General features: G+C 39.9%; 1 protein-coding gene across 4 annotated transcripts in view; it reads left to right on the top strand.

Moving 5' to 3' along the window:
• Window positions 1–3943: 3943 nt before the first annotated feature.
• LOC109405805 (A disintegrin and metalloproteinase with thrombospondin motifs like) overlaps window positions 3944–26746 on the top strand; it is a 527110-nt gene continuing 504307 nt past the window's right edge. Inside the window, exons 1-2 of one of the 4 annotated variants that reach the window (XM_062861142.1) lie at window positions 3945–4590; window positions 5884–6362. The gene's annotated coding sequence lies outside the window, so the exon portion shown is untranslated. Of the gene's footprint in view, window positions 6363–26746 lie in introns of all 4 variants that reach the window. The other 3 variants (XM_062861143.1, XM_062861144.1, XM_062861145.1) reach the window with 3 other exon arrangements.

Below are 26746 nucleotides of genomic sequence, written 5' to 3'. Positions count from 1 at the left end.
GGTGGAGCTCGAAATGGAACTGGCTGGTGCAAGCGTCGGAGTTGGGCCACTTGCAAGCGTTGGAGTGAGGAGGAGCTTCGAGCCAGGAGGAGGGGATCTTGTTCGAAGGTTGCGACGCTAAGGAGCGTCGAACCTTCAGGTACGAGTTTGGAGTGTTGGAGTGAGGTAGATTTGTTGGCGTAGGTATGTTGTTATTAAAGAAGATAGTCAAATTGTATATACCTGGAATGAATAAAGAGTGTGACGGTTGCTGATTGAGGTATCAGTCGGCAGCCGTCTAGTTTGATGGAAGTTGTCTTGCGTTCTATTTTCATTGTAATTTAGAAACAGGCATCGACGGAGCTAGCCTCGCTATGGCCTGCGTGGTCATGGTGGACTAGACTCCAACAGAAGGGAGAGTAAAACATGTGTAAGAAAAATAATGAACTGGATTCGAACTCTGGTCCGCTGATTGAGAGGCACGTATTATACCTCTCGGCTGTATCACCGAGTTGTGAGACAAATGATAAATGTAAAACTGTTTCTACCTATCTGGTCAGATACGTTTGTTGAGATCTAGTGCAACCAATTCGAACTTACATGATGGATGTAAAATTCAGTGAAATTTGCCATTCAGTAATGAAATGTTTACGTACGTTGATGGTTTACGTCACGTGTAAGTTCCTAATTTTTTAAGAGTGTAAGCACACAACTTTTAGTTGGCGATCTTTGTCATCGATTGACCCGTGAAAGCATGAGGAAGGGTCTTGTGAGGACCAGAGATATGTTGTACGCTGTCCTTTTAACTCACCGCTTTGCAGCTCTTTCTAATCAATGTTGATTTTTTTTTTTGCATCGGCCGCGGGCATTCTCGTTGCAGCCACAAATTGGCTGGCAAATTGGCCAGATGTCGACTCAGCGAGCTGTACCTCAGCCTTCAATCCGAAAGGACTCGGCAGTTATGGATTCAGCGGATAATTAAGTACGTCACTGCGAAGTCCCTGGTAACGAAACTGCAGACCACTTAGTAGAGTCATGTGAATCCGACTCGTACAGTGCCATCGATTGACGCTAAACTGTGGCGCTGGATTTGCTCAGTATTACACGATGCTTGACAGAAGTACCCCGTAACGTGGGTAGATCACCTCAGAATGGTGCGCGGCGGTGTAAGATCTACCAAATCAAAATTTGATCTTGATGTATACCGTTTTTATAAATATTCCAAAATCAAAGTTTGATGCACTTTTTTGTGTTTTGAAGTATTTTTGATGAACGAGACAATTTTTCGGCAATAGCAGTCTGAGTGGTAAGCAAACACAGTTGTTGCTCCTGTGTCCGACGTTTCGGTTCTTTATTGAACCTTCTTCAAGGGGATCTAAAAATTTGGTGTTCAAATAGACGTTGATTTCCGATTCTTTCTCTCAATTTGCCCCACTTTTCCCTACTTACAGGAGTTTGTATTTTTGTAAACATGTGTAGTGGCCTTCATTTGGTTGTCTGTAAGGTGTCTGTAGATGGTTTGTAATGGCGTCTTTGGTGCCTAAAACATAGGGGTTTTTCTAATTTTATCATTTTAATTTGGTTTTGAAAATCACTTACTGCAAGTGTGTCGATTGGCACCTACACTCTATGCATTCGATACTGATATTGACGTTTTCAAACTTGTGTGAGTGGTGATTCGGCTATGTTGTGTGTATGTGTATTATCCGTGTTTTTTGTGAGTCCGTGTATGTTTACATTTTCTGTGTTTTTCGCGAGAACCCAACTATTGTAGTCCTGAAGTCGGGGCAAAGGGAACAAGACGGTATTGATGGAGACACAGGACTACAAGACCAAGATGCTAGGACTACTACAAGATCGCAGTACGTACGATCCCATCTCAAGACCCCACATCACGCTACCAGCAACAGAACAACAGCCTGGTCAACCGACTCAGGAATCTGGGTCTCATCGACAGAAAAACAGCTAGTAGGTAAACCGCATATACAGCGGTATGCCCTAGAATCTACAGTCAACCAAAGGCTCACAAACCCGGCCTTCCTCTGAGACCTGTGGTACCAAATATGATAGCACCGTCGTACCACCTTTCGAAGTTCGTTGGGAGCATCCTCCAGAAGTCACTGGTAAGTGAATACAACATTAAGGACTCCTACACTTTTTGTGAGTTCATCAACAACGTAACACTACCGGAATACTACGTGTTGATATCACTCGATGTAAAAGCTCTCTTCACATCAATTCCGAAATCGCTGGTCTTGAACAACATCATAAAGAGGTGGGACGAGATAAAACCCAACACGAATATAAACCTAGATCTGTTCTTAGCCATCTTCCAGGTAACCATTTTAAAGCAGCCTTCATTTGAACAAAATCTGAGCACAAGATGTACAATCCTTCATTCAGCCCCTAAACATCTAATTTTGGTGATTTTATCCAACCTTAAACTGGTTTGAGGTTCATTGAAAGGCTGATTTAAGGCTTAATAGGCGTTTAGTCAGCAATCAACGAAATGTATTGAATTTGAGTAAAAATTTAAAAAAAAACTTATTTTCTCCATTTGCGGCTTTCTATTTCCAGAAGAAATGCTTCGGAATGTATAAATTAATCTATGGGGAAACTGGGAATTGAACTCGGAATTCCTGATTTATAGTCACTTAACTTATCACCTACGCACATACAAATGTATACATATCCTCGAAAACGAGAGCAATGCTGGTTGTATCTGAATAATCAAGAACATAAGTAGAACTAAAGTTGCATTGAGGCTGAAGAACCTATGCGGACTCTTTGAAAACACTGCTCCAGTCAGCTGTCAAACATTATTTGATTAAAGGGTGAACAACAGTGAACTGCATATTGGTGTACGTTTCAAAGCTGGATATGAATAATTCTCTATTCAACTTGATGTTCAGCTATCTATGTATTGCTGATCAAAGAGATTGAACTTGCAATACTTCAGACCAATATTCAGCTGTTATTGTATTAAGCCACTGCCACCATTAATCAGCCCATGTTCAGATTATACTCTCACTGTTCAGCATTCATTGTTACTTGGGTAGCAGAACTTATTAGAAGAACATAAAGTCCATGGCCAGTACATGAAGAATCAGATGATCATATTTAGACTGCAAAAGCGGCACACTAGGATGTCCCATGGTTTCGGAGGCGTTTCTTTCCATCGGATCTGTGAAATTTGCGGAGTCAACAACTCTGCTGAGCACATCGTCTGTATCTGTCAAGCATACGCGGGCCCACCGAAGCTGTATGTACGGGACCCTTCTTTATGGTTTAGATTTGCCTCTTCAATGCTCCATTGTTTTTAGTTTTATGCTTCCTCTTCGTACTGCAACGTGTTCTCTTTTTTGTTTCATCTATTATCAAATTTTCGGATTTCGACTGCTTTTGAAATACATCGGACAAGGAGTTCTGGGAAAGAAACCGACTTTTTTATGAGTATTCGGTATAAATTAGATTAGAGGTGACGCAACAGTTTATAAACCAAATATAGGCGATTTAATATATTCGCCGAAGGAAATAATAATAAAAATAAATGGGAAAGAAAATTTACTTCGACTGCTACCTCATACGATCGCTGAATTTCTCCACGGTGTGCAAATCACGATCACATTGCGATATTACCTCATACAGCTCAATACCAACCCACCTCATTGCATAGGCTCCGTCAAACTCAACCCCCGATTGTTGGGGGCAAAGAGAGACGTATGCAATCCATACGCAAAACAAGTTACACATTCAAAGCGTGGGTTGTTGCATCGCACCAAAAGTTCACCACGCGATCTCTCTCACCTCACTTGATCCGCGCCGGATCAAACCCGTGAGAGAGAATGCAGTGACGGTGGTGGGAAAGATCGCGACGCGAGCTTTTCCTTTCATTCCATTGAATGTTGGTTGCTGCAACTGATCGTGTGCCCAGTGACCTCTGAACGGTCGCATCGCACACGCCGTGTCGCACTCGTGGAGCGATCGAGTCGCGCAACATTGGCAACCGTCCATCCGTAGAACAAAACTGCAATCGATTCTCGCTCTCTCGCTCTCGGCGACAGCAGCAGAAGCAGCAACAGCATCGGCAAAACCGTCTCAGAAGTCTCAGTGTTACGTGTTACGCGTCCGATCGGGTATACTACGCGAAGTGGTGTAGTTGTGTGCGGTGTACGTGTGCACGGCAGCGATCACGATCGACGACGACGACGGTGTGGCGAGGAGACGGCCCAAGGCGCGCGCGACCGATCGCTTAGTAGACTGTTGCGAGCGTTCGCGAATCGATCTCGCGCAACTTGCCTCGTCCGACAGCGCCGAAAAAAAAGTTTGTAGAGGAGTTTTTTTTTGCGCGCGGCCAAGAAGCAAAGGTGTCTCCGCTCGGGTTCAGATTTTTTCGGATTAGTTAGCGTTTAACCGTCACACCGATAACAAGCTCCGAGAGGTTCTGGTTCTTGAAGTGGCACAGCGTGTGCGGTACTGTTGTGTGGAACGTTGCACCAGCTTTGGTGGTTGCAACGAACTTAAGTTGTTCTTGATTGTAGAGTGTTCGGTGTTCGGTTCTACTGTTTTGACGACGTCGTTCAGATCGGCATTGGAACAGTTTGACGAAAGGTAGAAGTGGTTTTTGTGTTTCTGTCCGTTAAGTGAGGCGTGACATTGATCGTGATCGAGATCCGTCCAGTTCTGGGGACTGAATAGTGAAGCAATAGCGTGCGGTAACCCCAGAGGGAGAAAGTGAATCGATTTTCCTCTCGACGGAGCTTCTCGATAAATAAAACAAAGTGAGTGTGTATGTTTTACCTCTAAAACTCATCAACGCGGATCGCTACGAGTGGCACCTTTTGCCTCTCCAGCGTAGGCCCCTAACCAGTGGCCAGCAATACGGTTTACAATTAAAAGTGAAGTTGAGCACTTTTTCTTCGCGGCCAGTGAAGGCAAAATAAAATCATAATAATAACATACAGCTGAGCCGTACGAACGGACGTAAAGTCGTGCTTTTTTGCAGTGTGCACAACGACCACGGGACGGACAAACTAACGAACGAAACGATTGGACGACCGACGAAACGGGCAGGTTCCAGTAAAACCAGCTAAGGCTGACCGCGCGCGCCGTTCGCGAAACAAGTTACTCAGTACCCGCATGGTGCCAACAGTTTTTTTCCTCTCGCCTCTAGAAAAATCAACCAACATCAACAAACACTTAAGAAATTGCCCGAATCGCAGAAATTTCACCCTCTGATCCGACCAATAAAAAACCCAAAAGAAACCCAATTTGAAAATTTCTCAGCATACTCGCACTGACTGGGGCGACGAGGAAAACTTCGACATCTCGGACACATTCGAACGTTACTTAACCGAATTATAAGGCACGCAAGTGAATCTCCACCACGCGCGAAGCTGTGACGAACGACGCGCCGAAAACGCCGAAGAAGACAACCTCCAAAAAACAAAAATACCAAGAAACAGTGAAGTGAATCAATTAAAACTCGAACAAACAAAAGTAGCCTATTCATTCGGCGGAGAGGCCTTGGGAGCCTGTGTGCCGTGTTTCTGCCTGCGTGCCTGCCTGTGTGTGGTAGTGAAGATCGCACCGTGTGCATTGTTTTCGACGCGCGCGGGCGCGATCGCGATCGCCTCAATTCAGGCGATTCTTTTATGTAATTCGTGAATTTGAGTCGTTTCGGTGCCAGAAGCATTAGCGGAGGTGCCCGACGACGGGAGGACCCACTCAAGACTCCATACCAACAAACGACGCCGGAGAAAGAAGCAATGGGAAGCTCTTAATTAGTGGAAAATTAGATAAAGTTTTCGAAAAACCCTAAACAGGCTACCAGCCAGCAGCCACTCACAAAGAGGCGTGAAGGTTGGGAGGAAACCGGAAAAGTAATCAAAACTACTTTCATAGGTGCAGTAGACAGTCGGAGTGAAATAATAACTCGATCATAAGTGAAAACGCAAGGGTTAGAGATCCGATCGGATCTGGTTAGGAACCTTAGCAGCACAGTCAGTGGTGAGAACGAAAGCGCGAAAGAGAACCCGAGTGGAAGTGATTATCATCAATTGAATTGAAGTTGGTGCGCTACTCTAAGCGAGTGAGTGTGGTGTAATTTCAGAATAAAAGCCATCGACGAAAACCGAAAGTGATTGAGATTTCAGTCCGTCCGGAATGATTTTGATGATGATTGTAATCATGTTGGAGTGAAACGAAGCAAACAAAAACGGGTGGAAGAATTTTGAGTGAAGACGAGCGTGAAAAAGGAGTTGCGGTGATCAAGTGACGAAAGATTTCGACGCCAGGGAGGAGAGCAAGAAACGCCAATACCAGCGAAAGATTGACTGCGCCCTCAATGAGCATCATCGTGCTTCGGAACGATTAAGAGAAATGTAAGTTTTATTTTTGGGGTGGTGATTTGGAAAACAATGACCGGCTAATAAGCGGGATTATTTATGTTTGTTAGTCTAGTGGACGGTTTGCAGTTACGAAACAAGCAAGCAAGTTCGTCATGCGTGGAACGGAACAATAACAACAGAGATAGTGTTATGAAGTGTTTTGCTTTATTTTAATGGCGTTCATGACGTTACGTGAGGTTTGCATTACAGGTTTATATGAGCTAAAATGTGCTAGAATTGTTAAGAAATTGACATTTTTGCTGTTTTTTTTCGCTTTTTGCCCCTTCAATGTTATTAGTCTTAGTAAGACTTGATAACTGATTTAACAACAAGATAATACCTCGTGGGCATTTCCTGTAGTATTATAAAAACTAGTCTAAATTCCTCCGAATATCGCTCCACAACACTACGAAAATGAGCTCTACCACAAATGTTTTTCAATACTTTCAAACTCTAATTCCGTCAGGTATTTCTTTAGAAATAATTTTAGAAATCGTTTACTCATTCATTCGTATTTCATTTCCGAGTATGAAGATGCGAAACTTCTGGTAAGATTGTGATAGAAATGTTGGAAGCGTATTTGGAGAACAGATATTAAAAAAAAGTGGATAAGATTCTAAATTTTGAATTTGTGGTGAATTCTTGAAGTGGCTTTCGAGAGTTGAAAAAAATTAAAGCTTTGAAATTTAATTTAAAATTGAATTGTTGCAATGTAGAGATTCTCTGATGTATTTCTCGTAAACACGTTTGATTTTTGGGAAAAAATTAAGGCACGTTTGAAGATCCTTGCGAAATTGTTCAGAGCCCAAAGGTATACCTTTTTCCTCACGGTGCACATTTAGATTTGAAATTATTGAGCAGTCCATCGGTTCATCGTTTGGAGAAAATTTAATCTTGGCAAAACGTTAAGTAGATCATTAAGCGATTACAAGAAAATAGTGATTGCAACTCATGTTTGGGAATATTCTTCCATGAATGTTTTCAAGTTCTCGTGGTATTTTTGATGGATTTCTTCGTATGCCTTGTGATATTTTTGTTTAGTCTGCAAGAATAGATTTTTTACGGATTCTAAGAAAAATCATCGGAAACTTCAAAGTTTAACTATTGCCCGATTACAGCTGAAAACTTTTGATGTAATTTCTGCTAGAACACTGCAAAACGCTGTGAGAATCATAACGAGAATCTGATTGTCTAATATCTAGGTCCATGTAAAAACTAACCACCAATTTCAACAAGAATATTCCATTGATGTTATGCCTTGTTTTTCCTTCGGAGTTAATATTTTAACTAAACTTGATAATAAAAGAGAGTTTCTTTGTAGAATTTCTAAATTATCGCAAATTTTCCATTTTTAGAATTGGGTACTCAGAAAATGGTTTTCTTCTGTAAGTTTTCCAGTTGATTGAAAAACATTATTATCCTTAAAAAAGTTCGTTTTCACTATACTACAAAACAAAGTATGTAATAGAACCTTTTTCGAAATTTCAAGTTTTTTAATCTATCTATATATATTTATATAAATGAATTTCTGTCTGTCTGTCTGTCTGTCTGTCTGACCGTTATGCATTCGGAAACTACTGAACCGATCGGTATGAAATTTTGTATGTGGGTATTTTGGGGACCGGGGAAGGTTCTTAGCTTGGTGTGAGACCTCTCCGGTCTCTGGAACGGGGGGCTCCCATATAAATACCTTAAGAAATTCCTTATTCCTCTTACAGGAATCATAGTTTCTTCTTTGATTCCTTTGGTTTTTTTTATACAATTATTTTATGTAATCTTCAATGATACATCCAGAAAATCAAGAAAAGCTTCATCCAGGAATTGCTCCTGGAGTTTCTCCTGGGATTCCTGCAGGAAATTCTCGGATTCCATCTAAAAAAAACCTTGGCTTCATTCTTCCTCCTCTTCTTGGCGTAACGTCATCACTGGGACAAAGCCTGCTGATCAGCTTAGTGTTCTATGAGCACTTCCACAGTTTTTAACTGAGAGCTTCCTCTGCCAATAACCATTTTGCATGTGTATATCGTGTGGCAGGCACAAAGATACTCTATGCCCAAGTAAGTCAAGGAAATTTCCTTTACGAAAAGATCCTGGACCGACCGGGAATCGAACCCGTCACCCTCAGCATGGTCATGCTGAATACCCGTGCGTTTACCGCCTCGGCTATAGGGGCCCTTGGCTTCATTTTTGGATTCAGCTATTAGCTTCAGCTGGATTCTCTTCAGAAGCGTTTTTCAAATATCTTCAAGAACTCCTTCTGGAAATACATCAAGAGTTCTTTTCGCTATAAGTGCTTCTAAATCGCTCTAAGAGCTACTTTCTGGTGTCCACCAGGATTTTGTTTTAAGATTATAGCAATTCCACAATTCCAATCAAAAAATTATTTAGAATTTGTTTCAGAAAAGCTTACGGAAATTTCTTTTAGAAGGTTCCCTACAGTTCTCCCTGGAAATCTTCCAGAAGTTCATTTAAAAAAAATCCTCTTGGATTTTTTGTAGGGATCGTTCACCATTTCATCCTGGAATCTTCCAGGATATCTATCTAGGTACTCTTAAGAACCCTAAACTCGAGTTCCTTTTCCCTTCTGACTCGAGTTCCTTTTAAGGATCATCCAATATTTCTCTTTGGGGTTCCTCCAGGGGTACTTTTTGAACATCCTCTTGAGAATCTTTCAGGATTTTTCTTGAAAAATCATGTAGGAGCTCCTTCTAGGAATCTTTCAAGAGTTTTTGGGATAGAAACCCCAAAAGGAATTTCTGGAAGAATCCAGAGATTGAGTTTTTGGAGAATCACACAGAAGAAGGGTCTGAGGAAATCCCTAAATAGATGGATTTTCTGGAGGAATCTGCGGTAAAATTTTCAAAAGGTATCTTCAGAAATGCCATTTCCTGAAAAAAATCTGCAGATGAGATTGCTGGAGTAATCCTTAGAATAAATTGCTAAAGCAATCTCCAGATGTAACTCCAGAAGGAATCTCCACTAGGAGTTGTTGGAACAATATCCTGGAAGAATTACCTTTCTCGGAGGAAACCTTGTCAAAAATCTTAGAGAAATCGCTAGCAGTATTTCTGGGGAATCCACAAATGGAGTTCTTGGAAGAATTTTTACAAGAAATTTGAGATTCTGAGTTTCGCGCGGGTCTTTATAATTTTTGCAGAAAAAAAATCAAATGTGCATTTATTCAAATGATTATTTTGAACTTCCGTTGGACTTCAAATGGAAAATCGCCGGTTAGTTATTCCACATACCAATGGTATTCAGTATCAATGAATCAATGAGATTCAGTGACGACGTTTTTAACCATATTTACCGGTAATTGTAGGAGATATTGAGCTAGTTCTCCAAGAGTCATATTTATTTCCAAATGTAATATTTACATATTACCAATGGAATTTTAGGGTATTATTCTGGATAATAATCTTAAGTTTAGTTAAGATTGATATACTTTCCGAATCGATTACAAACAGTAATTTCATGGACGCACTTAAAAAAATACATTATGTATACATACAATAATGATTGTAGCTCGAAATCAAAGCTCATCATATTCGACAAAAGTCGTTCATACATACTTGTTCAATTCTCGCACATTTCATCAGTAATAAATGGAGTTAAATCTGTATCTTGGAATCAAAATGGCCTGAGAAGCATGAATTGACGAAATTCTTGGAGTTGAAATACCCATGCAATAGTCATGTCTTATTTTCAAGACGAACCCCGTCGAACCGAAGGAAAATGTTGTGGAAATACTTGATTTTACATATATCTGCGGAAATTTAGGAATCCCATATAGTTGTTCCCTCACATTTTCTATTCAGTGTCTGTAAGAATTTTTGGTCGGTTTCAAACAAGTTCCTGCACATATTTAAAGAGGTATATATTTGAAGATCTGATGTCCGATGGAATTTCCAAAAATAAGTTTTAAAAAGTTGTTTTTCAGGCAATTCCCAGTTATTACTTTAAACAAAATTTCTGAAAAAAATCTGAAAAGTGAAAACATTAGAGTAAAAAGACACGGACACGTTCAATGCTTCCAGTGAGCTATTCGCTCTTTGAAGGAAGCATCCCAGACAACCACTGGTTGATCTGGTTGACTGGGATGACACTAGACAACGGACTAGCATGCAACGCCCAGTGGCACAGCCGAAAACTTTTCCTGACAGCTGCGGCGGGAATCGAACCCGCGATCCTTAGCACGATGCGACTAAGTGCTTGGTGACACTAGCCGCACGACCACGAAGCCACATAATTGAGTAAATAATTAACAGATTTTACAAATAAATCAACAGGTTTAATTTCTTTCAAAATAACTTTTTTTTTTAATTCCTGTAAGAAATGTTGTATACACTCTTAAATTTTCTAATGTACTTCTGAAAGAATTCCAAAACAATTTTCCAAATCTTTACATAAATATACATGATTCGCCAAGAAATTTATTTAAGTGTACCATCCGAAATGAAATTCACATTTTTTTTATTTTTGTCTTTTGAAATTAGGTTGTTTGTTTGTTTATTACCAGGGATTTTAACCTTTTATGGGTCATTCATCCCGTTTTGAAATTAGGTATTGTATTTTTTAAATTTTCTACTTGAAACCGTTGTTTTGGAGAAAACGAAATTTGTTGCATGTTACAAAAATTAAAGAAATTTAATTATTATAAAGTATCAACACATCACAAAATATGGAACATTACAAATGTACAAATAAGCGACATTACAGACTAACACAACACGACACAAAACATAAATGTGCCCGGTTATCCAGATGGAAGATATTTTCCGATCACAGGATGACGAGGTTTCATGTATTGGTTTCGGTCCATCAGTCATTGTATTTAAGTTGGCAGTTTTCCTTTTAGTACACAGTCTTTGTTTCTGTGTTCATAGCTTGGTTTTGTCTAGGAAAACTAATCCTAATCGGGCATCTGAGCAAAACTGAGTTAAGAAATGGAATGTGAGCGGCCGAATAAAAAAAGAAGGTCAAGATCAATGTTTTAAAAATGTTCAACATTTTGGAACATACTTGTTTTGAATATAGTCAGAACTTCATTTGAAGCTTTGGGAAAAATTATAATCATTTCGTAAAGCTGTGAATGTAACTCCAATCATTGAACTCTTTTGAAATTTGAAAAACATTTCAAAAATCACCTATCATTATGGTGGATCCACAACGTAACATACAGGTGATAAACGCTCGACATATGAGAAAAATATATGCTACCCGAGCAGGGAATGAGAACTAATTGAAAACAAATTGAGTTATTTAGATATCACAAATTTTCATAACAAAGTGAGTTTTCATTTTGTTTGACTTAAGTGTTAACATAACAAAAAATTATAACAATATTATATACTGGACTGTCTAATTGAAAAAACAGAATGAGTTCTCTTTGATAACATATTGATATCTCATTTTGTTATCCACATTTTACGACTTGATATCATATGCAGTTCTCAGGGAGTTATCAAATCTCTAGGGTAATAATTAAAAATTTAAAATGATAACAAAATGATATCTCAATTTGATATTAAAATAAAACAATTCGGAACAAAGACTTGTTTTGATTTCATTGTGTTATCAATAACAAAATGAATTATCAATTTGTTATAGGTTTGTTCTCATTCCCTGCTCGGGTATTATACCTTTGTAGGTGTAGGTTACAAAATGTTATGATTAAAGCGATTCCCTTCGATTTTCTCCGTTCGTGGATTTTTACGGTGTTTGGTAAAGTTAGGCTTGAATAGGAAGCAATCAGTGAAGTACTAGATTGAAAGTTGTGAGCTGGATTTTTGTATGGTGAGATGATCAGTTCTCCATTTCTGTAATGAAATGGTACAAACAGCGTGGGTTATATGATTTTTTGACTAATTTGATGCTATTTGAGCAAAAGTTTGGGTAACTGTGTTGTTGTATTATTTATTTCTTGCAACTTCAACAACACAGTTACCCAAAGTTTTGCTCAAACAGCATCAAATTGGGCAAGAAATCATATAACCCACGCTGTTTGCAGCATTTCTTTGCAGAAACGGAGAATTGATCATCTCACCATACAAAAATCCAGCTCACTACTTTCAATCTAGTACTTCACTGATTGCTTCCTATTCAGACTTGATACAGAGTAAACTATACTCCTTAATTTACTCGTTGAGGTTGAATGCTTCTCTACGATGCATTCGTTTCGAAGGTAATTTTCCTTCTCATCCAATTAATAAAAATTAATGTTGAATTTCATACTGCCATAATGGAATATATCATCGAGACACATCCTATTCATTAAAAACTCAGTTGGAGGGTGCACTTTGGTGATCACTGAGCTAAAGTTTTATTGATTGCCAGTTGATTTACAACCGTTCGAGAGTCTGATACTGCAGCGGAGTAAAAAAACAGAACGTTTTCTGCAAAAAAGAAAACTTCAAAAGGGTGTGGGATCGTGGCATGGATCCTATGTTGGGATCTTTCCGCTGGAATTCAGTTAACTTCATATTAACTGACTTGATTTTTTTTGTGCATCATGTGATACTTTCAGTAGCTAGTCGAGTTACAAACTCAAATTCTTTATATTTGTAGCGGAAAGTTAACTTAAATCCTTTGATATCTACTCATTTTTTTTATTCTCACCTAAATGTCAATTTTTTTTGTCATCTCAAATTAATTTAAACATGTTTTGAACGACGATTCCTTTTGCCTTTCTCGTTCACAAAAGTGAACTGAAAGACTATATGTTCACATTAAAAAAACGAATTTCGATAGAAGGCTCGAAGGGGCAAGTCACATATACCAATCAACTCAGTTTGATGAATTGAGATGATGTCTGTATGTGTGTCTGTGCGCAAAAAAAGTTCACTTACTTTTAAGGCACTTCCCATTGACTGATTTGCTATTTAAAATAGTCCGGATCGGTCAAGGCGTTCCGGAGTTATGGCCATTTTAGTGACCCGGAGCAGCACCGGTAGTGCTGACCGTATATAAAACTGAACCAAGCCTCATCATGCGACACATCAAACTGAAGCAAACTTTGAAATCTTTAGCATGGTTGACGAACTTCCACGATGTCTGCTCAAAATTCAAGATGGCAGCCTAACATTCAAGATGGCGGATCCAAATTTAAGATGGCGGCTGTTTAATAGAGTTTTAGGTTCTAAAACCATGCAATATGGGGTATATTTGGTATGGGGAAAATGTTAAGAGTCCAAAAATGGAGACCAGAATATCCAAGATGGCAGTCTCAAATCCAAGATGGCGGTCTTAAATCCAAGATGGTGGCTTAAAATTCAAGATGGTTTATTAGAGTTTTAGGTCCTAAAATCATGCAATATGGGTATATTTGGTATAAGGAAGATGTCCGCAGTCAAAAAAATGGCGACCAGAATATCCAAGATAGCGGTCTAAAATCCAAGATGGCGGCTCCAAATTCAATATGGCGGCTGTTTAATGGAGTTTTAGACCCTAAAACCATGCAATATTGATATATTTGGTAAAGGGAATTTGTTTGGACTCCAAAAATGGTGACCACAATATTCAAGATGGCAATCTAAAATCCAAGATGGTGGCGCCTAATTCAAGATGACGGCTGTTTAATGGAGTTTTAGGCTCTAAAATCATGCAATGTAGGTATATTTGGTATAGGGAAGATGTCTGGACTTCAAAAATGGCGACTAGAACATCCAAAATGGCGATCTAACATCAAAGATGGTGGCTGTTCAATGGAGTCGAAGGCCCTAAGACTATGCAATATGGGCTTGAATATGGATATATTTGGTATAGGGAAAATGTCTAGACTACAAAAATGGTGAGCAGAATATCCATTATGACGATCTAAAATCCAAGATGGCGCCTCCAAATTCAATATAGGGGCTGTTTAAAGGAGTTTTAGGCTATAAAACCTTGCAATATGGGAATATTTGGTATGAACACAGAGAACAGACATCCAAGTCCAATTCCAAAACTGTGTAAGGAATTTAACGGTCATTTGAAATGGTAATACATGTGGCAATATCGTGGTGGCGCTACCATAGCAAAGTTCCCACGCTGTTGTCAGTGGTGAATATAGAACTTATCTAGATATGCATACTAGTATGGGACAAATATCAAATCCTCGCTCCAGTCGACTTTTTAGATCCCATTTAGGTCCCATATGAACTGTGCAAAATTTCAGCGCAATCGGTGAAACTATAATTTAGCGCAAGCGATTCAAAGTTTTCATAGGATTTACTATGGGAAAAGTTACACTTTCAGATAAAAAATCCCAGAGGTCGGCTGAACGGCTTTTTGTTTTGTTTTATTAGCAGCACTGTAGCTGCTGCCTTGGCTGCTGCTGTTTCTGGGGGTGGTGATGCCACCCGCCACCCCATGCAACAACGGCAGCAGCAGTGCTGCTAATAAAACAAAACAAAAAGCCGTTCGTTGGATCACTAATCGGTAATAAATCAATAACTTTTTCCACAAGCATCCAATTGTTTTGCGGTCTTCGAAGGAAAGTTTCATATTTGATTTTTCTACAAGAAACATTGATCGATTGGAATTAAGGAGACAAGGGACGACCTCTGGGATTTTTTATCTGAAAGTGTAACTTTTTCCATAGTAAATCCTATGAAAACTTTGAACCGCTTGCGCTAAATTATAGTTTCACCGATTGCGCTGAAATTTTGTACAGTTCAAATGGGACCCAAATGGAATCGAAAAAGTCAACTGGAGCAAGGATTTATTTTTTTCCATACAAGCGTGTACCATACTAATGCATACTCATCACTGACTGTAGCAACTTGCCGCATAGGTGACGCTAGTGTAGTCAACGCTGAAAATATGATTCCTTACACAGCTTTCGAGAAAATTTTTCATAGGCTTGGATGTCTGTTCTCTGTGGTATGGTAAAGATAACCGAAGTTAAGGCGTCTCAAATTTCAAAACGGTGGCTGTTTAATGGTTGTTTGGGCTCTGAAATCATGAAATATGGATATATTTGAAATGTAGAAGGAGTCCGGAGTCCAAAAATGGCGATCGGAATATCCAAGTTGGCGGTCTAAAATACAAGATGACGGCCATAATTCAATATGGCGGCCGTTTAATGGAATTTTAGGATCTAAACCCTTGCAATATTGGTATATTTTGTATGGGGAAAAGCCTGGAGTCCAAAATTAACGACCAGTATATAAAATTTGATGGACTTAAATCCAAAATGGCGGTTAAAAATTCAAGATAACGGCTTCTTCTTAACAGTTTAACGCTTAAACATCAAACACCAGATAAACAATATGATTTCTGGTGCCATAAAATGAATTTTTGTTAAACGTATGAATGTGAGATGCAGGTAATCTTTGATATAACAAACCTCGATATAGCGAATACGATATAACGTACATTTTGCTTCGATATAACGTACAACATTGAATTTTTTTCCAGTAATAACCCCCAGACAAACTACGAAGTCACTCGAATCAATGTTTTGTTGCATCATTACCCTGTCACCCAGAATTTGTGCAAATTGGGAATAACATTAGTGTAAGCTATATCGAAACCCTGATCGAAACACAAAAAACGAAATAACTTTATCGTGAAAACTCATGTCGAATTCATCAACATGTCACTTGAGTTTTGTTGAAATGGGGTTTCCGAAGACACGAGAAAGGCACCATCACCGCTGGGTGGATTAACTAGGGTTTGCATTCATGGAATTGTGAATTTCAGGTTTTGATTTTTCTTATTTTTATATTTGTAGTAGGGATTTTTTAAATAAAATATTGTGAGATTTCAAATTTGGAATTTTGGATTTTTAGGCTTTCTTAGAAAAAAAAGACATATTCCGTGTGTGTAACTTTTTGGAAAATTTTGTTGGAGTGTATTTTTTTACAATGATGTCATGGTTGGGGAAAATTTAGAAAAAAGAAATTTGTTGCAAATCAATACAGTAACAATTAAGCAATGTTTGGACCATAAAGTTTGTAAACGACGTTCTTATGAGATGCATCATACTTATTCAATGAGATTATTTCAATTTTGTATTCAAGATTTGTCCAAAAAACCTATTATAAACAATTATTTTGTTTAGAGACGAAAGCCTCTTCAGGGCAGTCTCTCGGAACAAAAAAATTACCATTTTTTGCTCTTTTGCACCGATAGTGGTGGTTGTGATCCTAGAGTGGTAGGCCCCCTAAGAATTCAACAGGAAACGCCACTTTAGAAATTACAGTTAGGTTTTATCTACATAACAGGAACCGTGTACCTAAAGTTGAAGCAAGTGATTTATTAAAAAAAAAACTGGAATAAACGATGGTAGTTGCATGTTTCCTATCCAATATATCCAATTTGAATGAAAAACTACCTCTTAACGTTTTCAGATTTTATTTATCAATTTCATTCAATTATTTTATTACAAAGATTTACTAATGCACCACTATTTTGAAGACTATTCTAAAGGGTCTAAAATCGTGAAAAATAATAATTCTAAGATCCAGATGCTATCTGCTGAATTGTTTCAATATTTTAATTTGCCTCATTTTTTTCCGAACCGCATTCTTCCTCTTTGGAAAAATTCCACAATTCCAACCCCCAGATGACATACGGGTATCGATCGTTCTAAGATCAAGCCTGATATGTTCGACACCCCGTCCTATCGCGAATCTGTTAAAAGTCATCACCCCATGACTGTAGTCACGTCGTGTTGGCCAAACCACCAAGTGTCCAAATGATGACGGAAGCAATATGCTAAGCATTCCGTCAAATTGTACGATTTTTTCTCGGTTTTCAGAAATTTTGGCGCTTGGTTTGATCAAAATTCCTCACCCCCCTATTTATGAGTCTGGTTCGCGATTATTAGCATAATTTCGGCAAACTGTCGTTCCAGCATGCGCTGCGGCGGCAGCGGTGGTCGACAGCCGTTATTACCCTGCTCTGCTCTAAAACTTTGTATTGGTGCAAGCAACAGCAGCTCGTGGTGGCGGCAGGTCTTTGTTTTTACGACGCGAAAACGAAAACTCCTGAGTTCCGTATTGGACGGTTTCCAAACAGGTGCCACCACCGCGCACCGGATCTTTTTTCGAAGTCTATTTCTAACTCCGCGCCATCACCCCCTTGTTAAGCGTTCCATGGGGTTCGGTTCCCAGTAGGTAGTCGTCGATAGAGCACGTTCACTCCGTTTTTTGGCGTGTCAATTTCTGCCGACTTGTGTCGTCGGGTGGACGTGACTTCCATTTGGACAAATCTGTTAGCTGGCGTCAAAACATCTCGAAGGTGAGATAGCCGATCGGTCGGAACTGTGTATGAGACGTTTGCGTTCGTAGTTACGCGGTAATTAGGGAAGGTTGAGTTGAAGACTGACGGTGTACTGACTTACTCGCTGAACAACACCAGTCTGGTGACTCAACGTAGTAATTAAAAGTAATTGAGTGTTACTTGGTGATTATTTGCTTCCGTGGAACGTATTTGAATACCAGTTGAAGTCTGAGATCCACACGTTCAAGAATTGCTAAAAGCTGAGCCTTATTACTACAACTTATAGTTGCTTTTCCGTGATTGACTGGAACAGTAGAAATTTCACAGAGAATCAATGAATGTACTTTTCTATAACTTATCATTCTCAATGTGCACAATCTAAGTGAACATGTTTCATACAGTCATTGAAAGCGCTGGCAACGTCTTCATAATCATCTATGAATATAGAAATGCTAGTCCAACGATTTTGGTTCCCATTTCACCTCTGAATCTCCACAGTTCTTTTGGGAATCATCTATTGCTAGTGCAATAATGTAATTCTGGAGTGTTTCTGAAGATCATCATAAAACTTATGTCAATGCATGTTGATTTTATGGTAGTTCAAAGTACCTCCTCAAATCTTGTAGACTGGATACTTTTACTCGGACATGGTAGTCCCCTAAAATTACGTCAGCACTATTGTTAACCCTGTAAGATACTTTAGAATTAAACCAATATAAATGCACTGTAGCTGCTGTTTCTACTTCTGAATTTATCAAACACTACTTCAATGCTTAAAAGAAAATACCAACTTAGTCATAAAAATAGCCATAATCTAAACGCCAAACGTCATTCACATAGTTGCATTCACTGTAGAAGCGGCCGGTGCGGCGCTCTACCTGTATTTGCATGTGCCGATGGCTGCTGACTGGAAGTAATATTTAAATATTATGAGACAAACCGATCAGAGCTGCAACAGCAACAGCAAGAAAACAACTTTCACTCAATCGAGAAGTGGTGCACCGGGACCACGCGACGGCGACGACGATGATCATCGCCACAATCATCACCCAACTTATAGCGAATGCCCAAGTGTTGTAGAGATTCCGAGATAACTGGGACATCGAAAACTGGCAAGAACTATTAGAGGAAATAACGCGTTAAATTATTTAACACAATCAACGAAACTATTTTTCGCTTACTTTGGGACACAACCTTGGGTAACGAACGATCTCCGTTTGTTTCAGGAACGAGACAGAAAACGCTGCTGTCTCTGGCATTCGACCAGCCAACTCAGCTAATCAAATTATATCTGAACGGTTAGGATGCTGATGCTAATTTTGGGATGAGCGAATAGTGGTTGACGTAATCTCGGGTGAAATCTGGGGTTTTAGTGGTGGATGGAAACCAATGAACGGTGGTAGCAGCAACGAGATTTTTTACCTGCGTTACGAAAAGAAAGACTTATTTTGAAATATTGAACTAAATATAATGATTTTACTTAAGAGAGTTCGACTGATATGTATGATCTAGCTACTTTATCGGCGCTGCAGTCTTGGGGAATCAAAACGACTGTTTTAGAATTGTCCCGACGTTTTGACTCTGTTTCCCTTTGAAGAAGACTCGAAACAGAGTCGAAACGTCGGGACAAATCTAAAACAGTCGTTTTGATTCCCCAAGACTGCAGCGCCGGTAAAGTAGCTAGATATAACGATTTTATGTGATTCTCCTTCATTCTGGTAAGAAATAGCGTTATAAAAAAACATAACTCGTTTGTTTGCCAGCAACCTCATTGCAATAGGCAACACGATTCGTTTGAAGACATTTTGACCCTGTCACTTCTCCACTACACTGCTGGAGGGACGTTATTTGAACGATGATTGGTCGGACTTGTGTGAAGTTCTTCCAGTTTCCCCGAATAGTTAGGGTTCCCAGAAAGTTTCCGAACTTCAATGTTTTCGTTATTCTCTGTTCTGACGTTACACAAAGCTGCCGGATTTTATTTTTTTTTTTGAATTTTAGAAGAACTATCGTTGTTAGAAATCCTACCTTAATAGTTACAAGTACGATTGATGGTCTTGTTCATCTGCCGGGCACATTATTCAACAACTTTTTATAGGAAATTCAATCAAGCAATTTAAAAATTTCATTTTCTGGTATCTTCCTTAACCGGAAAATTGATCTTACCACGAGTACTTTTAACCGTTATGTGTCCGACAAACTTTTTGCTTTTTTCTACACCGTGCTTTTTAAATGGGCGCTGGGTACCCGGGTACCCTGTCGGCCCAATAAGGGTTAAATACAATTCATGTTTCATTTCGTGATCCCTATCTTGGCATTTGCGGCGGTGATGATTCATTTCATTTATTTAGTTAACATCAAATTCATGATAATACTGAATCAACAATTTGCCGCCATAATACTCGATTTGCAGCTGCAGCTCTCCAACGTCGGTCACGCCCAACACTCACCAGATCACGCTCCACCTGGTCCGCCCATCGTGCTCTCTGCGCTCCACGCCTTCTTGTACCATCCGGATGGTTAGCAAACACCAATTTTGCAAGGTTGTTGTCCGGCATTCTTGCAACATGCCCTGCCCACCATATCCTTCCGGCTTAGGCCACTTTTTGGATGCTGGGTTCGCCGTTAATAGCAGCGAGCTCGTGGTTCATCCTTTTCCGCCACATACCGTTCTCCTGCACGCCGCGGAAGATCGTCCTTAGCACCCGTTGCTCGAAAACTCCGAGTGCTTTGGTCCTCCTCGAGCATCGTCCATGTCTCGTGTCCGTAGAGAACCACCGGTCTTATTAACGTCTTGTACATGGTACATTTGGTGCGGGGTGAATCTTTTTTGACCGCAGTTTCTTCTGGAGCCCATAGTAGGCACGACTTCCACTGATGATGCGCCTTCGTATTTCACGGCTCACGTTAATTGTCAGCCGTTAGCAAGGAACCGAGGTAGACGAATTCTTCTACCACCTCGAAAGTATCCCCATCTATCGTAACATTGCTGCCAAGGCTTGTCCTGTCTCGCTCAGTCCCACCTACCAGCATGTACTTTGTCTTAGCCGCATTCACCACCAGTCCGACCTTTGCTGCTTCACGTTTCAGGTGGGTGTACTGTTCTGTCACCGTTCCAAATATTCTAGCAATAATATCCATGTCATCCGCAAAACAAGGCGCAAGAGGTGGGCTCTGAATCACGTAGACATTTCCGTCAAGTCGGGGATGTCGAAATCTAAATTCCTGGTAGACGTGGATGAATTTGGAAGATAAAATTTATCCAGAAATTCTGTCGAGGATTCTTTCTGAACTCTTACCTACCTCCCTTCCAGCATTTTTTTCAACGATCACTCTTTGTGAATCTTCCTGAATTACTGAACCCTTATCGATTTTACTTGGAGTGTTTCACAGGGATGTTGCAGAGTTGCTTTCCAGAAGCAACAAAAGATTTTGTCAGGACATTTCTCAGAATTCGCAGGATTTCTCTTAGAATTTCTCCCGAGATTCTTCTTGAAATGCTTTCCGGCGATTATCGAAGGTGGTGCTACCCGGGATTTCTCCCTGAGTTTCTTCAGAAGTTTTCCTGAGACTTCTAATAACGTTCCTTCCAGAATTTCTTCAGGAACGGTTTATTTTTTTCGGAGTTGCTCTCGGGATTTATTTTACTGCCCGGTTTTTCTGGTACTGCCCCGGGGTCCCTCGCAGGATTTCTCCAAACAATTATCGTCAGCATTCTTCTAGAACTATGTACGAAATTTCTACAGGTCTTTCTCCCAGTAATAGTTTTCGCGAAATTCTTCTAGAGGTTTCATCTAAGCTCCTCCCGGAACATCTCTTAGAATATTTTTCCTGATTGTGCTCCCAAATTGTCTCTCAGAGCTTTTTTAGGACCCATACTGAACTCCCAAATCTTCTTATTGTTGATATTTTTCATGTAGTTATTGCTGTGATTTCTTCCAGAGTTTTTTTTCCAGAATTTTTCTAGTAGTTGTTCTAGTAGTTCTAGTGATGTTCCTGTGATTTCGTTAAAAGATTTTCCCGAGATTACTTCCAGTATCCGTACCGAAAATTGTCCTAGGATTCCTGGAGTTTTTTGCCGTGAATCTCGTAAAACACTGCGTGACTACTGCAAAAATAACGAGAGGAATCGGCAGAAATCCCAAGAATAACTGGAATCTCTCAGAAGAAAAATATGAGACGACAACAAAATTAATTTTATAATGCTTTTGAAATATTCTTCAACACCTGTGCTTTAAAACCATGCATAAACCAAATTGCTCTGTAAAACAACATCAACTCAACCATAAACCCGCCATAAGACCAAAGAGGCCCATCCCAAGATGATCTTGGAGAGTTGTTTTTGAATTTCTCTTAAAACTTGTTGTATTTCCCAAGTTGTCCTCAAGGCGAATTACTCTCTCCTTGTAGAATTCTTCAAGTGCACGATAAAACGATAATAAATTTGTCAGTGTTATTGCTGATGCACCTCTTATGTCGACAGAAAAGTTTGATGAAATAAATTGAAAAAAAAAATACACAATGAAAATGACACATTATTGTAATTGGGATTAATTTATTACACAAATTGGAAATATTTCCGTGATGTAACAATGATGCCAAATGCCAAACAAAATTCATCGTATAATTGTTGCAAGATACTTCCAAAAATTGCAACGCGCTTCCATTATAATGCACTAATAAAATATTCAAACATATTATTCCTGGTCTTGAGAACATTGTTCATGAGTTTTCTCAACATGGCTTCCATTGAAATCTAGGCCGGTGGTCGGTCCATTATCGATGGTTTTAATCAACATCACCATAAGATCGTCTTAAACTTCTTTCAACTCATGCCAGAGCAAAAAGCATAACTCAAGAATACTAGGATTTATAACGTTCTCAATGCAGCCTGGTTGGTCTCCATCAAGAACGTCTTAAATTTATTTCATCTTAAGCAAGGGTGAGAAGTATTTCTCAAGAGTACTCAGGTTTATAACGTTCTTTATGTAGGTTTATGCCGAGAACGTAATAAATCATGTACGCCAAATTGTAAACAATAAATTATCGCACCGCGGTGGATTTTGTGAATCTCGTCCGATTAATTTTATCATCAGCCCGGTACTGTTGCCAACCAGGCAGACCAGAATCTCTCAGAAGAAAAATATGAGACGAGCTTGGTGGTCTAGTAGCTACCGCTTCTGATTCATATGCAGAAGGTCCTGGGTTCAATCCCTGGCTCGTCCCTTTCCTCCTACTTTGTATCTTTCTATCTACTTTCTCTCTCACTCTCTCTCTCTTTCCCCTACATACACACCTCATGTATATTCGTATGTTCGTAGCGATCGCTAGAACCAGAAACGGATTGAATAAAAGCCGTTTCCCTTCCTTCCAACTTTCATCATAGGGGCTGTCCATAAACCACGTGGTCATTTTTTTGGGACTTTTCAACCCTCCCCCCGCGTGGTCGTTTGTCCATACAAAATTTTTAATTCGTCCATACAAAATTGTCATTGGCCAAACCCCCCCCCCCCCCCCGCCCAATGAATACGTGGTTTATGGACAGCCAGCGCAGTGTCAATCTATCATATAACGCCTTCAAGTTATGCAACCAAGCGGACTGTGCCGCTTCACAGTAATCTTCACACAATCTATCGCTTTACGCCTGGCATCCTTGCACCAATGCATGATCCATGTGCCAAAAATAAATATTTCCCACCAACACACCAACATCCGCATGACCTTGTGCAGAAGCAGAGGATTCAACGGCCTGATGTGGGCAAGCGATTGCAATAATCACTTCCCTCCCCTTCCCCATTGACCTGCAACCTGACGCAGCAGGCGTCATTGTCGCCTAAAAATACAAGACCACCAACGCTCACACACTGAAGATGCCTGTTAGTCCCAAGCAGCTACCTCATTGGTTCCTTGTGTGAGAGTAGCTGATCTGGCGATACTGGAGTAGCAACTGCGGGTGGTCAATCAAGCTCAAGCTCAATTTCTCAGAAGAAACATATGGGAGTATTCTCGAGTGGAATTCCGAGAGGAACTCTGATAACCGTTGAGCGAAATATCCGGTGGAATACCGCGTGAAGTATTGAAATACATCTCTGAAAATGTTTGTCGTAAATTTCTGAAAGAGAAGATTGCGGTAAGTTATCCCGGCGAACCCTCGACACTAAGAGAAATCACTGACTAAACTTTGGAAAAACTTGGTTAGCACCTCTCATATGATTCTCTCGAAAAATTCTGGGAGTTATACCGGCAAAACCTCAGTAAAAAGTCCTGGGAGGTACTCGTGCAAAAAACCCATGAAAAACTCCTACATGAATCCAGGGGCGTTCCAATTCAAGAGGTATTTCAAATGGTCTCGGTGGTTTTCAAGGTGTTTCAGGGTCGTTCCAAGGGATTTCAGCAACGTTCAGGAGCTTTCGAGGGGTTTAAAGAGTGTTTCAGGGGTGCCACGGGATTTCAAGAGGTTCTCAAGGGTTCTCAGGGGTAGGGGAACAAAGCCCAAAATGCCAAGATGGGGTAAAATGGCCCAACTCATAAAATCATTCCTCGATGTGATTTGACCATTAATATAGGTGAATGGTGTCAATATGTTTACATAAAACATTCTTGTAGAAGCTAGGCCGCCATACCCATGGAAAATCTTTTGATTTTCCAATGAAAACTGGCAACTTCCGGTTTTTCGTGCTTGCAATTAGGGTTTTCTGGTGATTTTATTACCAGCCAATTGTTTCCAAGCAGATTGAGACACACATGAAGACGCATGGTTGTTGATGTCTACGCTTTTCATATTAGGGGTCATTCAAATATAACGACCATCGTTTAGCGAGGAGAGGGGTGACACTCCATGTATTGAGCATACGAAAAAAGTGGACCAGAGGACAAAGGGAGTCAGAAATGCCCGAAAAATGACGGACGTAATTTTTGAACGTTTTCATGAAGTGGCATCTTACCCCATGGCAGATGGACTTTTTGCACCACTTCCGTTTTACGAACCAGTTTTTGAAATCGCTATAAATCGATGAAAATGCATTTGTTTAGTGAATATTTTTGCTGAAGTATCGAGCAAATATTGTCTAGTTGCTGTTAACACTTTGAAAGCCTAATATATGAAGCTTTTTTCATTGAAAACGATGAAAGTTTGAAAAATGGCATCTTACCCCACTTTCTCCTAATACGTGGGATTGAGGAGCGTTTAAAAGTTTCAGGAGCATTGCAGGGGTGTTCCAGGGGATTTCAGGGGTGTTCCAAGGGGTTTCAAGGGTCCTTTTAGGGCGTTCATGAGAATGTAAGAGGCATTCCAGGGTTTTCCAAGAGCTTTACATGGGTTTTTGAAGGTTTTCAGAGAAGGGTCAGAGGCTTCACGGGCGTTCCAGCGTTCTCAAGCAGTTTCACGGGCGTTCCAGGGGTTTCAAAGGCGTTCCAGTGATTTTCAAAAAGTTTTAGGGTTATTCCAGTTGTGTTTCAGGGGGTTTAATGGAAGTTCAATGCGTTCCAAGGCGTTTCAAAGGGTTTCAGGGACGTTCAAGGGGACTTCAGAAACGTGTAGGAGCTTTCGAGAGGTTTCAAGATTGTTTCAGGGGCGTAACGGGGTTCCAAGAGATTCTCAAGGGTTCTTAGGGGTAATACAGGGAATTTGGAACGTTTAAACAGTTTCAGGAGCATTGCAGAGGTGTTCCAGGGGATTTCAGGGGGTGTTCCAGAGGATTAAAAGGATTGGGGCGTTTATTGGGATTTAAGAGACTTTCCAGGGGTTTTCAACAGCTTTAGATGGGTTTTCAAAGGGTTTCAGGGAAGGGTCAGGGTCTTCAGTTTAAGGGACGTTCCATGAGTTTCAGAGGCGTTCCAGTGGTTTTCAAGGGATTTAAGGGTTGTTCCAGGGAGTTTCAGGGGTGTACCAGGGGTTTTAAAGCGGTTTCAGAGACATTCAATGAGTTTTCAGGGATGTTTCAGAAGGGAGGAGTTTCAGAGATGTTCCTGGAAATTTCAATGACGTTTCAGGGTTATCAGGAGCGACCCAGGTGATTTCAGCGTTCGGCGTTCCAGGGTATGTCATGGACGTTTCAGAGGTTTTCGAGGGGATTCAGATGCTTCCTATGGGATTTCAGCTTCATTTAGAGTGATTCCAGGGTTGTTCTTGAGTTTTCATTGTCGTTCCAATAGTTTCAGGAAGTTTTTAACGGGTATCAAGGGCGTTCTATGGGAATTTCAAAAACCCCTGAATTTCAAAGAATTTCAAGAATGTTCCTGGGCGTTTCAGAGGTGTTACAGAAGGGTTCAGGTATTGTCGCGGGGTTTCAGGAGATTTCCAGGGGGTTCCAATATCGTTTCAAGGGTTTTAAAAAGGTTTGAGGGACGTTCCACGGGACTTAAGTGACGTTGTTTGGGCTTAGGGGGCGTTCCACACGCAGAAAAACATATTGTATACTCAACAAAATGTTGGGTCAAATTCGACAAACTTGTTTGTCATCTGAAGGCTCACAAACATTTTTGTTGAATTCAACCCAAAATGTTTGTTGGTTCGACAAACCTGATAGTAAGCGCCAAATATAAACATGTTTGTCATTTCAACAATCATCTGGGTATGATCAACTATCTGGTTTGTCAAACTGACAGCTGGGCTTATTTTCTGTTTTTTTACTTATATTGAAAAATATTATCTTTGGCTGTTTATTCGTTTATATTTTCGCTGAATAATAAAATAATCGAAGTATAATTCACATTCATGTTTTAAATCATGTTTTAACATCTGGTAAAATAGTTATGTGATCCTTCAAAAGGTTTCGGATCTAGTGATAACACCTTCTGCGAGGTCGAATGATAACAGCATTATTTGCTGAAAAAAGAAACAAAAAAGACATGATATTGCTGTTTTCGAAGATTATCTGTATCAATAATTACTGAAGGGCTTTTGTTAAGCTTAAGAAGGACGAACAAAGCGGCTGTATCAGAGCGTGTCGAAGATGCTTCCGGATGTGGAATTGTTTCGGCCTGTTTGCCTCCTGACATAATACATATGGAACAGATATGTTGCGTGGAGGAAAAACCGAGGAAAAACATTACATTTCATAAGTAAAGCAAACCGACAAAAGAAGAAGGCTTACCGAAATATATAGATGTTGAAAAATCACTTTAAACATCTTTGTTGCTAAATTGCACTTTCCGTTGACGAGCTCACC

This window comes from Aedes albopictus, chromosome 3 (genome assembly GCF_035046485.1).
Source record: "Aedes albopictus strain Foshan chromosome 3, AalbF5, whole genome shotgun sequence".
NCBI lineage: Eukaryota > Metazoa > Arthropoda > Insecta > Diptera > Culicidae > Aedes > Aedes albopictus.
The sequence above is the reverse complement of the archived record's forward strand: the minus strand, read 5'-3'. Positions and strand labels throughout refer to the sequence as shown.